Below are 12,333 nucleotides of genomic sequence, written 5' to 3' on the forward strand. Positions count from 1 at the left end.
TAATTCTTTAAAATAACAATAATAAACCTATTACATGTGAATCTAAATAACATTAAAAAAATTTATATTATAGTTGATTTACAGTGTTGTGTTAGTTGCAGGTGTACAGCAAAGTGATTCAGTTATATATATATATCCATTATTTTTCAGATTCTTTTCCCATATAGGTTATTACAGAATACTGAGTAGAGTTCCCTTTGCTATACAGTAGGTCCTTATTGATTATCTGTTTTATAAATAGTAGTATGTATATGTTAATCCCAAACTCCTAATTTATCCCTCCCCACCAGTGTTTCCCCTTTGGTAAGCATAAGTTTGTTTTTGAAGTCTGTGAGTCTGTTTCTGTTTTGTAAATAAGTTCATTAGTATCAACATTTTTTTAAGATTCTGCATATGTCATATCGTATGATATTTATTTTTCTCTATCTGACTTACTTCACTTAGTATGATAATCTCTAGGCCCATCCATGTAGCTGCAAATGGCATTATTTCTTTTTTATGACTGAGTAATATTCCATTATATATGTATACTTCATCTTCTTTATTTGTCTGCTGATGGACATTTAGGTTGCTTCCATGTGTTGGCTATTGTAAATAGTGCTGCAATGAACATAGGGGTGCATATATCTTTTTTTTTTTTTTTTTTGTGGTACGCGGGCCTCTCACTGTTGTGGCCTCTCCTGTTGTGGAGCACAGGCTCTGGGCGCGCAGGCTCAGCGGCCATGGCTCACGGGCCCAGCCGCTCCGCGGCATGTGGGATCTTCCTGGACCGGGGCACAAACCCGTGTTCCCTGCATCGGCAGGCAGACTCTCAACCACTGCACCACTAGGGAAGCCCTATCTTTTTGAATTATGGTTTTCTCTGGGTATATGCCCAGGAGTGGGATTGCTGGATCATACGGTAGTTCTATTTTTAGTTTTTAAGGAACCTCCATATTGTTCTCCATAGTGGTGTTTTCTCTTTTTAAAATTATTTTTTAAACTCGGGATGATTTCAAAAACAGATGAGAATAGAAAATTAAATACAGAACCTTCCAGTGTTATCAGATATTAACATTGTCCTGTTCATTTCAATCGTTAAAGGAACAAAATAATCAGAGTGGAAACCCTCCGTGTTAGCTTTCCAAACCCCATTCTTACTCCATCACCAAATCCGGGAACCAATTTCATGAAGTGTTTATCATGCCCATGCATGTTCTTCTAGTTTTATTACATATGTATCTATAAAAATTACACACCCTTGTTTTACAGGTTTATAAACCGTTTATAAAATGGCATCATTCTCTTTGTAGCCTCTTACAATGTGTTTTTTTTTTTTTTGCTTTTTTGGCTCAGCGTTTTATGATTTTAACTGCTTTATATTATTGTGACTACTTTGCAATTTATCCAGTGGATGGGCATGTAGGTGTTTCTTTCCACTTTTTCATTGTTATAAGCACTGCTGCCGTGAATATCCACATATAGTGTTTCTGTGTGTGACATGTGCCAGGGTTTCTGTAGGGGGTATACCTAGGAGTAGACTTGCTGGATTGAAGGGGACATGCTTGTTCTGCTTTACTAGATCTTTCCAAATTGCTCACCACAGGGGTTTACACTCCCATGACCAATGTACTCAGGTGCCCAGTTCTCCACGGCCTTGTTAATACTTGGTACCGCCAGCCTTCATTTTCGCCGGTGTGACAGATGTGAAGTGGCATGTCCTTGGCTGTTGATTTGCATTTCCCTAATTACTACCAAGGTTGAGCTACTATCATAAGACTTTTGGTCCCTCACGTCTTCTCTACGTGGTCCACTCTTCTTCCTAAAATGCTGCATTCCTCCATCGTTCGGTAGGACGTAGCGCTAAGCAGTCCCACTTTGGCATCAGTCTGTATATTATTTTCTCAGACATGTGGCAAGTCTCTGTCTTCCCACATTGCTGGTTTTTAATAATTCCCCTGTTGGAGGCTCAAAGTGACCTTGGTTGATAAAGATGAACATCCGGTGTAAACCCAGGAAAACCACTCAAGGTGTCGGGGGGCAGGAGGTGAGAGTCGAGGGGGCTGCATCTTCAGCCTTAAGTCCTCCGCAAGCCCACTGGGGCCCAGTCGGCAAAGCTCATTTCAGGCTGCTGCACTTTATCCCCTTTGTTTAGAAACCCTTCCTTCAGGTTGAAATTGATTCCTAGCAAGGCGTTCTGGATTTGCTCTGTAATGTTTCTGGAGAATTCTTGAAAAAGAAGGAGGGAAACAGAAGAATTCCTGGAATTAACATAATTCTAGAGTGCCAGAGCTGTAAGGGCAATAATGTGGTGCAGACCTTGTCTCAGTGCCAACCCCATTTACAGATTGGGAGCCTGAGGCCCCAGAGGGGAAGTGTCCCGGCCACCAGTCCATCCACAGTGCGAATCATCTGGGCCATGTGATGAATTGAGGAAGGAAACTTCCCAGGGCCTTCGAAACCTCTTAGGTGACTGTGGAGTGAGGCCATTCGCAGAACCACCTGCTTGGGTTAAGCAACCGGCGAGGGCCTTACACGGTGCCACCTGCCTTACCCAAGGGTACAAAGAAGAATTGTGTAATTGGGGAGCTGAGACACCGGAGGAGAAACCATTGGTGAGCATCATAGACGTGTGTGCTCAGATGGTGAAATAAATGCGGCTGCCTCTGTGCCCATCTCTCCCTCTGCCTCCTCTGCTTGCCTTTCTTCTTTCTCCTCCTCTTTCCTCCTTTTCTCTCATTCCCCCTTTACCTTTGCACATCTCACTTTTTCTCTTGTTTCTTCTTTTCTCTCTCCTGGGGCAAGAAGCCCAGCCCGGGAGTCAGGGCAACTGAGTCCTGTAAACTCACTCACTGGGATTGCTCACTCACAAGTTCACTTCCCTGCCCTGGGCCACAGTTTCCCCGAAACAGCGACGAGGTGTCAGAGCTGGTGGTCTGTTCCGGGTGCAGGTAAAGAGACAGCTGTTTAGAAGATGCCTGTCTCTAAGATTTCTAAAGGAGTAACCCCTCAGCCAGCACCAAAGCAGTCTGTAAATGTCTACAGCATTGGGATCAAAGCCACATTTAGGAGAAACTTTCCTGATTGTTAATTGTCCTCAGGCACTTTTAGCTGTGCTTTTCTTCCAAAGATGTGGGAGCCAATTCAGCAGCCCAGGCCCTGCAGCCCCTGCAGTGTGTTCTGGGCTCGCCAGATCAATGTTTTCTCCAGTTCCAAAATCCTTGGCGTCTGGGGACTTCTGTTTGAACAGGCCCCTTAGATAGAGGAACCAAGGCTCAACCCACAGAGCCCCCCCCCACACACCTGGCAGGGATTTCACTAACAACTCAGAACCGTAGTGCACTAGTTATTGAATTTGTTGGTTTCTCCAGGATAAATACATAGTTCTCTGAAAATAATCGGCTCATCCCCAATTAATGTTAGGGAGAAAAAACAAGGACGACAGTTTGAGGGCTGTATAGAGGAGAACAGTTATCCACTGCAGTCATTTCCTGCACTGTAAGGGGTTGATGACAGAGCTTGTTACCTCCCCTCAGCACCTGTGGGGTTACTGCTGTCTTTGTGAAGTTTGGATCTGGGAAACCCAGCGTGAGAACCGGGAGGCATGGCCGTGACAATCCAGCTGGGCAGGAGCGCCTAGGTGTGCTTGAATTCCTGGGCCAGATGCAGGTCTGAGTGAGCCTTAGATGGACATAGACTTACGCTGCCACTGCTCTAATTCCGTCTCCCTCTTTCTCTGTATGGCCTTGGACAAGCCGTTTGGTCTCAGTTTCCCTGCTAATACAATGGGGATAATAACACACTTTTCTAAGGGTGCCTCTTAAGAATAATTGGCCAGTCTTTGCCGGGCACTTTGAAGAAAATTGCTGTGAAGATGTTCTGCTGGCCCTGGAATTTTCCTTGGTGCAAATATCAAACAGACGAGGATGATTCTGGCACTCCCAGCGGAACCATTTTCCCCAGTTCAGTTGGAAGAGAGCAAGATGGGGAGGGGCTGGGATCACAGCCTGGGCCTGCCTGGAATATTAAAGGCACAACCCTGCCTTTGATGCCTGCCTGCAACGCTTGTTAATTTTAATAGGAAGCCAGCAGAGGCAGGAAGGTTCTGCTTGGCAGAAGAAAAGAGGTCAAGACTGAAGAGGATTAGTGCCAATTCAACTTGCATCTTGTTTGGCTTTGAAGTCCTTGGCCCCAGCGCTGGAGTGACAGGACAACTCCTAGATGTCAGCAGGGTGGAAGGCAGGGGGCTGGGGAAAGTGTGGACCTGAGGCCCCTCAGGCCCCAGCTCAGCCTGGAGCAGACGGCCCCTGTCTCAATTGGGGAATCACCGCAGGATCTCCCAAGCTGGTGGTTTTCTGGGGAAACCTCAAATAGGGGTCTCAAACTGAAGTGACTTTGGGAGCTAGGTAGTTAATGCATGAGAGCAAAGTCAACTGATTCTAGTAATAGACAGTTCTGGGGGCTGTGGCTAAGTGTCTAAGCTCCAGTTGAATATTGGGATTTGGGAATGAGGGTCAAATTTTGCCATCTGTTCTAATTTTTTAGGAGAAATGGAAAACTGGATTTTGTGTACCTTGTGAAATATCGCAATTTTTAAACAGGAATCAAAGTTGTTTGTTTATTGTTTTAAAATACTCTCCTCATCATTTGTGTACAAACACATCCATAGGCCAGAGCAGCCCATAGGCCTATTTTGTGACCTCTGTCTCAGAATTCTAAAGCTTCAGGAGTGCAGAGTCCCTTAAAATTCACTAAGACTTTTGGTTACTATTTTCTAGAGACTTCAGACCAGTCCCTGGTTGAGGGTATCAGAATTATCCAGAGAAAGCTTTTTTTAAAAAAACAAATATTTAGGGATTCTGATTCAGTGGGCTTGGAGTGGGGTCTGGGGAGGGTCTATTTTTTTTTTTTAACTCCTCAGATGTTCTGGTGTGCAGCCAGGTTTGGGAAATGGTGACCTCATCAGTTCTTAGTGTTTTTAAATTTTTTTAAGTCATAAACACTTTTGAGAAGCTGAAGAAAGTTATCAACACTTTCCCTAGGGAAAAAAAGATGCTCACCCAGAAAAAATTTTGCATACAATGTCAGGGAGTCTGAATACCTTCCCTCTGAAGGCCATCCAAGACCACCCGTTAAAGAACCTTGTCAGTACTTGATGCTGGAATCCCATCTACAAGTGCCATGAAAATAGCCTCTGGGGTCTCCCTTGTACTCCTCCAGTGACAGGGAGCTCATTACCTTTGGAGAAGTTCTATCCCCTTTTGGGGGGGAGCATTAGTCTTCAGTAAAGTCCTTTTTGTGGTGAGCAGAAACTGGCTGTCTCTTCTCAAAGCAGCCTTCTCCAGCGCCCCTAGCTTTCACCTGCAAGTCCCACATTCGTCCTCTGGCTCATCTTTCTGGTTTTACTGGGGTTTAGAGGGGAGAGCTGCCGCAGGAGGCCAGGAGAAGCTGAGGGGTGGCCCAGGATGAGGAGCTCTTCCGCTTGGGATTTGAGACTTCAGGAGCAGATTATTGACCAGATCCTGGTGATTCCTGTTCCTGACACTTCATCCCTTTGTCCTTTTTAGAGACCCCTCTCCGTGAATCCAGCACGAAATGTCAAACCTACTTCATCATCACAATCCTCTCCCTGAAGCTTTCCCTGTGGCTCTCTCTCTTGGAGTGGCTGACGCCCAAGCTTGGGAGATGAACTTTTTCCACATGAGTCAGGTACAGCTTGGAGATACTAGAAGCATCAAATATGTGATCACTTGAATCCCTTTCGCCCAGTACTCTTGCTTTGATCAGGGTCTAGTGGGCACTTGCAGGAGAGGAATGATGCTGTGACATTCATGCCATCCCATTCATTCAACATTGGCCAAACATCGACCACACGGTTGTAAGAGGGCCTCCAACCTAGCCTCAGATCTGTCACCTATTGACAGATTTGAAGCAATTTGAAGCCTTCTTAAACCTGTTTTTATTCTTGGCCCATCCTACCTCTGCCTTGGGGTAGGAAACATCATAAGGTCCTTCTGAGCAAAATAGGTTGGGGTGTGTGTGTGGCTTTTCTTTGCCTTAAACTCTTTTAAACTTCAAGGTGGAACCTCTCCTTCTTCTAACAGTTGAGGTTGGGTGTCCATCATCCCTCCCTTTGCATCCAGTTGGGATTTTATAGATTTAATTTAAGTCTCCTTTTCTCTATCTGGAAGAAGCCTCGTTTTGAAGCTCTGTCATCTCGTCATCCCTTTGATCACTTTCGTCCTCTGTACTTGCCTGACAAATGTACCCGGGTTTGAATGCAAATGCCCCTAAGTGCTTTCACTCACCTTCCATCCCAGAGCTTCTGGAAAAAGGGAACACATGGGCCTGCCCAACATGGGCTTGAGTGAATCCCACAGGGAGGCTGGAAAAATGCTATCCTCTTACTAACCCTGCCGGAAGACAGGGAGGATTGGCCCCTTGTCATTGAACGGATGCTCATGGAGCTGGCAGAGTCCCACTCATGCATTCCAGCATTCGTTCATGCATTCATACCACAAATATTTACCAAATTCATAAGATGGGCCAGGTTCTGGGCTGCATGCTGCAAATGCAGCAATCAATAACACCAAGCAATCCTTGCCCTCCTTGGGTTTCTATTTTAGTAGGGGCGACAGAGACAAATAAATAAGCACACACATGAATAATTATAAGTTGTCATATGTGATATGAGAGATAATCACAGCTCCATTAAGGGGAACCCAATTCAGACAGAGGAGGTAACCTTCAGCTGAGACTGGTGGAGGGAAGTGTGTTCCAGGCAGAGAGAACAGGTTATGCAAAGACCCTGTGACTGAAAAGAGCTTGACTTTTTTGAGAAAACCAGAGAAGGCCAGTGTAGCTAGCAGGTAGTGACTAAAGGGGAGGAGATACTTCAAGAACTGTGATTCGAATGCCTACAGGGTTCAGCAGGTTTCATGATTGAGAGAAGTGAGCCAGATGGGAGACAAGACGGAGCAGTGGGGACTGTGGCAAATTGGTGAACACACCCCCCTGTGTAAAGGAGGCAGTCACTGCTCAGCTCTAGCCAGCCTTGCACATGTGAAAATGGAATCCTGGCCAGTATTGCAAGACCTTTTGATTTTTCAAGAGAACTCTCAGATCTAGATTTTTATTAAAAAATCTTTTATCTTTAAAAAACATTGAGGGGACTTCCCTGATGGTCCAGTGGTTAAGACTCTGTGCTCCCAATGCAGGGGGCCTGGGTTTGATCCCTGGTCAGGGAATTAGATCCTGCATGCATGCTGCAAGGAAGAGCCTGCATGCTGCAACTAAAGATCCCGCACGGGACTTCCCTGGTGGTCCAAGAATCCTCCTTGCAATGCAGGGGACGCGGGTTCGATTCCTGGTCAGGGAACTAACATGCCCCGGGGCAACTAAGCCCGTGCACCACAAATACTGAGCTCACCCGCCTCAACTAGAGCCTGTGTGCTGCAAAACACAGAGCCCATGCACCCTGGAGCCTGCGCGCCACAACTAGAGAAGAGAAAACCCACACGCCTAGAGAGATGCCCGCGCGCCACAATGAAAGATCCCACATGCCTCAGTGAAGATGCCGCCTGCCGCAACTAAGACCCAACACAGCCAAAAATAAATAAGATAAATAAAAGAAAAAAAAGATCCCCCACGTGGCAATGAAGATCCCACGTCCCTCAAAGACCCAACGCAGCCAAATAAATAAATAAATAATTATTTTTAAAAAAATAAAAATCACTGAGATCTTCACAACACGTTTGAGGGCCGAATGTGACCTGCCTGAGTGCTGCCTCTCGGCGGCCCCTGAGCTAAGTAAAGCCACAGTAGCGAATTAAGGAATTGTAGAGTGCGGGGTGTCTCCTCACCCAGGGAAGCAAACTGAGGCCCCTAGTAGTCTCTGCTTCCGGTTCTTGCTCCACCCAGTGGTTTCCTGAGGAATGAGCCACCTTTTAGGCTGATTTCCTTTTTGGCTCCAGGCAAGCTTTGAACTGTGAGGCTCAGTTTTTCTAATTTGCAAATGGGAGGATTGAGGCCAAGTTTGGTGGCTCCCTGGGGCTCTAATGTGTGGGGTAATTAGGGTTTGAAAATGACTTTGAAGCTTCCAAGGGTGAAATACCCACCAAAGTTCAGAATGGGACTGTTCCTTAACGTGCCACCAAGTTGTGTATCCACCCGCCCCATCTCCAGGCCTTCCCCAGATAGCAATGCTGTGGGATTCCAGGGAACCCCCAGTACCTCCCTGTCTTCCCCACCAGCCTGTCCTTTCCTTCCCTCCCTTCCGTTCCCTTTCTCTCCTTGCCCAGAGACTCAGTGGGTCCAGTCACAGGGAGTCACAGTGTCGGCTCTAGGAATGCAGCCTCGCGGAACTTGCAGCCCAGCAAGGAAAACGGAGAGTCAGAAATGACGTATGCAGTGCACGTTACAAGATGGAAATTGCAGGGGGTCTAAGGAGCCAATAATCCACTCTGGGTTTCAGGAACCCCACCCCTGATCCCAAATGAGTGATGCTTCAGTTGAAAGCTGAGTGTTGAGCAAGGGTTAGCCAGAGTGGAGACAAGAGTGGGGCAATATTCCAGGTCGAGGGAGCTTCCAGGATCAGGAGGCTGGAGGAGGGGTGAGGGTGCTCTAAATTTTCCTAGACCTGAATTGAGGCCCACACTTCTGGGACCTCAAAGCCCAAGGCCAAGTGGTGGATTGGTGGTTAGGAGGGTACAGGGTCCAGCTTACATGGGTCTTAGGAGGCAGGGCAAGGATTTTTTTTTTTTTTTTTTTACCTTGAGAATAATAGGGTTATAAGAAGTTGATGAGTTTCAGCCCCCCAAAAAATAGGATTTGATTGTATCGTTCCAGAACTCAGTGGTTACTCCCTTGGTCTCATCTCCTTCGAGGAAAGCCTGGCCAATGAATACCTCTTCTGTGATCTCCAAACACCCTTTCTGCATCTTTTCTTCGAACCAAGACACCAGCATCTCACCTGCTAAGTAGGTACTATATTGTAGATGCATATGGGGATGAAAACACACTTGCTCAGAGAGGTCATCCGCCAAGGTCATCCAGCCAGGAAGGGGCAGAGCAAGGATTTGAACCCCTGTCTATCTGTTCGGAACCCCGGGCTTTGTCCACCATGTGTGCATGGTCAAGATAATGACTGACACCTGGAAATAACCACCCTCAGCCACGTCCCCAGGTAGAAAAAGCCCTGGTCTGTGGAACTCTCCTTGCAAATGCTGGAGGGAAAACAATCCCCCTCTAAAATCAACATCTGCACAGAGCTGGGTTGGGTGGGAGCTCGAGGAGCAGAAGCTCTGTTTGCATATTAAGGAGGCAAAGATGCCAGTGGCTCATTAATGATGACCTGGCCTCCAGGGTTCTTAGGATGCCAGCTTCTGTCCAAGTCTTTTCTCTTTCAGAGAATACTGAGCTGGTTCCTGGAATTGATGCAGCACAAAAGGGCAATTCAGGGCCTCCTTTGAATGCAGTGTTCTGTTCCCACCACAGCTTTCTAAAGACGTGGGGAGAAAATAGAAACCCAGAAGGACTAAGAAGTTCTGTTTCTTGGGGTAAGCGGCAGGAGTGCTGCAGAGTCCGAGGACAGGCCTGCCAGTGGGACAGGCACCTGCAGCCTGCTGGTTGGAGAGCTGGGGGCTGCCCTCGGCCTGGGCTGAGTCACCTTCCTGGTACCCGTGGTAAATTATCACCCTTGGTTTACAGCTAGAAAACCCAAAAGGAGACTTGAGTCATTGAGCATGACTGTGATCTGGACGTACCAGAAGATATGGGTTCTCTTCTTTTCAGTCCTCTGAGGGGTCCAAAGAGGGCTCAGCCTGGGTTTCCCTGGGGGAGGGCTGGATCTGTGTGAGAAAACTTAGACCATTCGTACAAATATAGAAAAAATAATACAAATGACTCTTGGAGCAAATGCTAAGATACTCATCTACACTTATACTAATAGAAATGCAAATTCAAACTACAACCAGATAACATTTTTTTAAAAAAAAAACTATCTGATTGGCAGGGATCCCAAAATGTGAAGTATGCTGTGTGGGAGGGCAGTGAGGAAACAGGTGTGCTCTGTCATGGATGGTGACATGCAAACTGCAGGATAATCATAATAGCTCCCCAAATTTAAAAAGCACGTGCATGTCTAGGTGCTTGGGATATATCAGTGAACAAAACTGATGAATATTCCATCTCTCAGGGAATTTACATTCTCAGGGAAAAGCAGGAGGAAAATAAACATGGGACTTCCCTGGCAGTCCGGTGGTTAAGACCCTGCCCTTCCACTGCAGGGGGCATGGGTTGGATTCCCGGTCGGGGAACTAAGATCCCACGTGCGAATAAACGTAATCAATCAATCGATCCTACAGTTTGTTCGGAGGTAATAACTGCTATGGAGAAAAGGACAAGTAGAGAAGAATAAGAGGGATCAGGAGTTGCTGGGGGCAGGGGACACGTGGCATATACAATAAGGTGGTCAGAGTAGGGTCCTTAGAGAAGGTCCCTCAACAGCCCTGTGCAGTAGTCCCCATTTCACAGATGGTGCAACTGAGCCAGAGGTGAGTTTAGTGACTTGCCTGGAGTCACACTGCCAAGAAAGGGAAGGCAGGAATTCTAACCCGGGCTTGAATCCGTGCATTTCACCACCTCATGATGTAAGAGCTATTAGGAACCTGGAGATGGGGAAACAGAGGCCCAGAGAAATCACAGGGACTTGCTCAAGGTCATGGAGCAAGAGGAGGAGTGGGGTTAGTGAATCCTCTGCTCACCAGGGAGAGTGGTGCTCTAGCCTGGGGTTCCCGAAAGGGAGAGGCTTTAAGATGGTGTGCTGAAAAACGTCGTTGTTTTAGTAGTTTTAATTGACATTAATGCGTATTAGAAAGAAATGCAACGAACACATGGAATTTGTAATTGCACAAGGTTTGTGCTTAGGATGAATAATTAATTAATTAGGTTGCTCCGGGTCTTTTATTTTCAAGATTAAATCAAAGCCTTTATTAAACATCTCTCCTTCAAACCACCTGCATTTAAACCTATACCCCTCTCCCAACTTGCGAACTGCTAGGGCTATGTGTGTGTCATTGTCACCTGGAGGGTCAGATCCAGTTGGGCTGCACAATGCTGAAAAAAAACACCAAGACACACCACGCCGGGCAGACCGCGACGGTTCTGTGCCCCTCAGGATCTAGGCAAAGGTTGGCAGCACTGGCCCTGGAACCAGAGCTCAAGCACAGGAGACCAGGAAGCTGCAGTCTGAGCCTCCTTGTTCCAGACCTAGCCATGCAGAGCGGACAAGCAGCTCTTGGCTACCACTGTGCACCGGGTCTTAGTTGTGGCAGGTGGGCTTCTTAGTTTCGGCTCACCGGCTCCTTAGTCGCGACACGCAGTCTTCTTAGTTGTGACATGTGAACTCTCAGTTGCAGCATGCATGTGGCATCTAGTTCCCTGACCAGGGATCGAACCTGGGCCCCCTGCACTGGGGGCGCGGAGCCTGGATAAGACTTCCTGCGCCACCAAGGAAGTCCCAGGATGAGTAATTTTTAACTGAATCAATGTAATGGAAAGACTAAGTAAATTATAGCACAGGCAGAATGCAGTTATGGCAAAATTTGGGGGGAGTATTCACGGAAGACTGAAGTTTGGACGACTCTGCCTTAGATTGTGGCTACCTCTGGGGCCATAGAAGAAAATTTGGGGAACAGCCTGGAAGCTGAGCCTCCTGGCTCAAGGCTGCTCTGACTAGGAAACCCTACCCTGTTCCTGCATTGTCATCACCGCAGCCTCCCCCCAGACCGTCTCTGCACTGTGGGAACCAGCCCTTCGTTCGGGCAATGTCATCTTCAAATTGCTTTTGGCTTGTTAATTGGCTGTGATTCACACCAAGCTGACTCAAGATCCCACATAGCCCTACAGAGGAGGGCTGATGTCAGTGGCATCGGGAACACCCTGCCAGGCTGGTGGCCAGACCCCACCCCAGAGACCAGCCTGGGAGAGGATCCTGGCTTCACCCCCACTGTTTCAAAAATAATATTTATCACCTTGGAAGAAAATCCCCAAACAGTCAGCTCCTCTAAGTATTTATTTATTTAAATTATTTGGCTGCACTGCACGGCATGTGGGATCTTAGTTCCCCCACCAGGGATTGAACCTGTGCCCCCTGCATTGGAATCGCGGAGTCTTAACCACTGGACAGCCAGGGAAGTCCCTTCACCCCTTTAAAGCATCTCTGGGAGCCTCAGGTTTTTTCACCTATGAAATGCGGGTGATAGTAAGGTTGTTGGAAGCACTCAGCGTATCAAGCATCTGGTGTGGGACAGCTGCTCCATAAACATTGCTTCCTTTCATAGCCAGACACCACTT

At 47.0% G+C, this 12,333-nt stretch overlaps 1 long non-coding RNA gene across 3 annotated transcripts in view; it reads left to right on the forward strand.

The window, feature by feature from the left end:
- Positions 1 to 12,333, forward strand: part of LOC137215586 (uncharacterized) — an 84,892-nt gene that overhangs the window by 61,490 nt on the left and 11,069 nt on the right. For 2 of the 3 annotated variants that reach the window (XR_010939332.1, XR_010939333.1), the window contains exons 5-6: positions 5,547 to 5,688; positions 8,827 to 8,957. This is a non-coding gene — a long non-coding RNA (uncharacterized lncRNA). The remainder of the gene's footprint in view (positions 1 to 5,546; positions 5,689 to 8,826; positions 8,958 to 12,333) is intronic. The other variant, XR_010939335.1, reaches the window with a different exon arrangement.

This window comes from Pseudorca crassidens, chromosome 20 (assembly GCF_039906515.1).
Source record: "Pseudorca crassidens isolate mPseCra1 chromosome 20, mPseCra1.hap1, whole genome shotgun sequence".
NCBI classification, from domain to species: Eukaryota; Metazoa; Chordata; class Mammalia; order Artiodactyla; family Delphinidae; genus Pseudorca; species Pseudorca crassidens.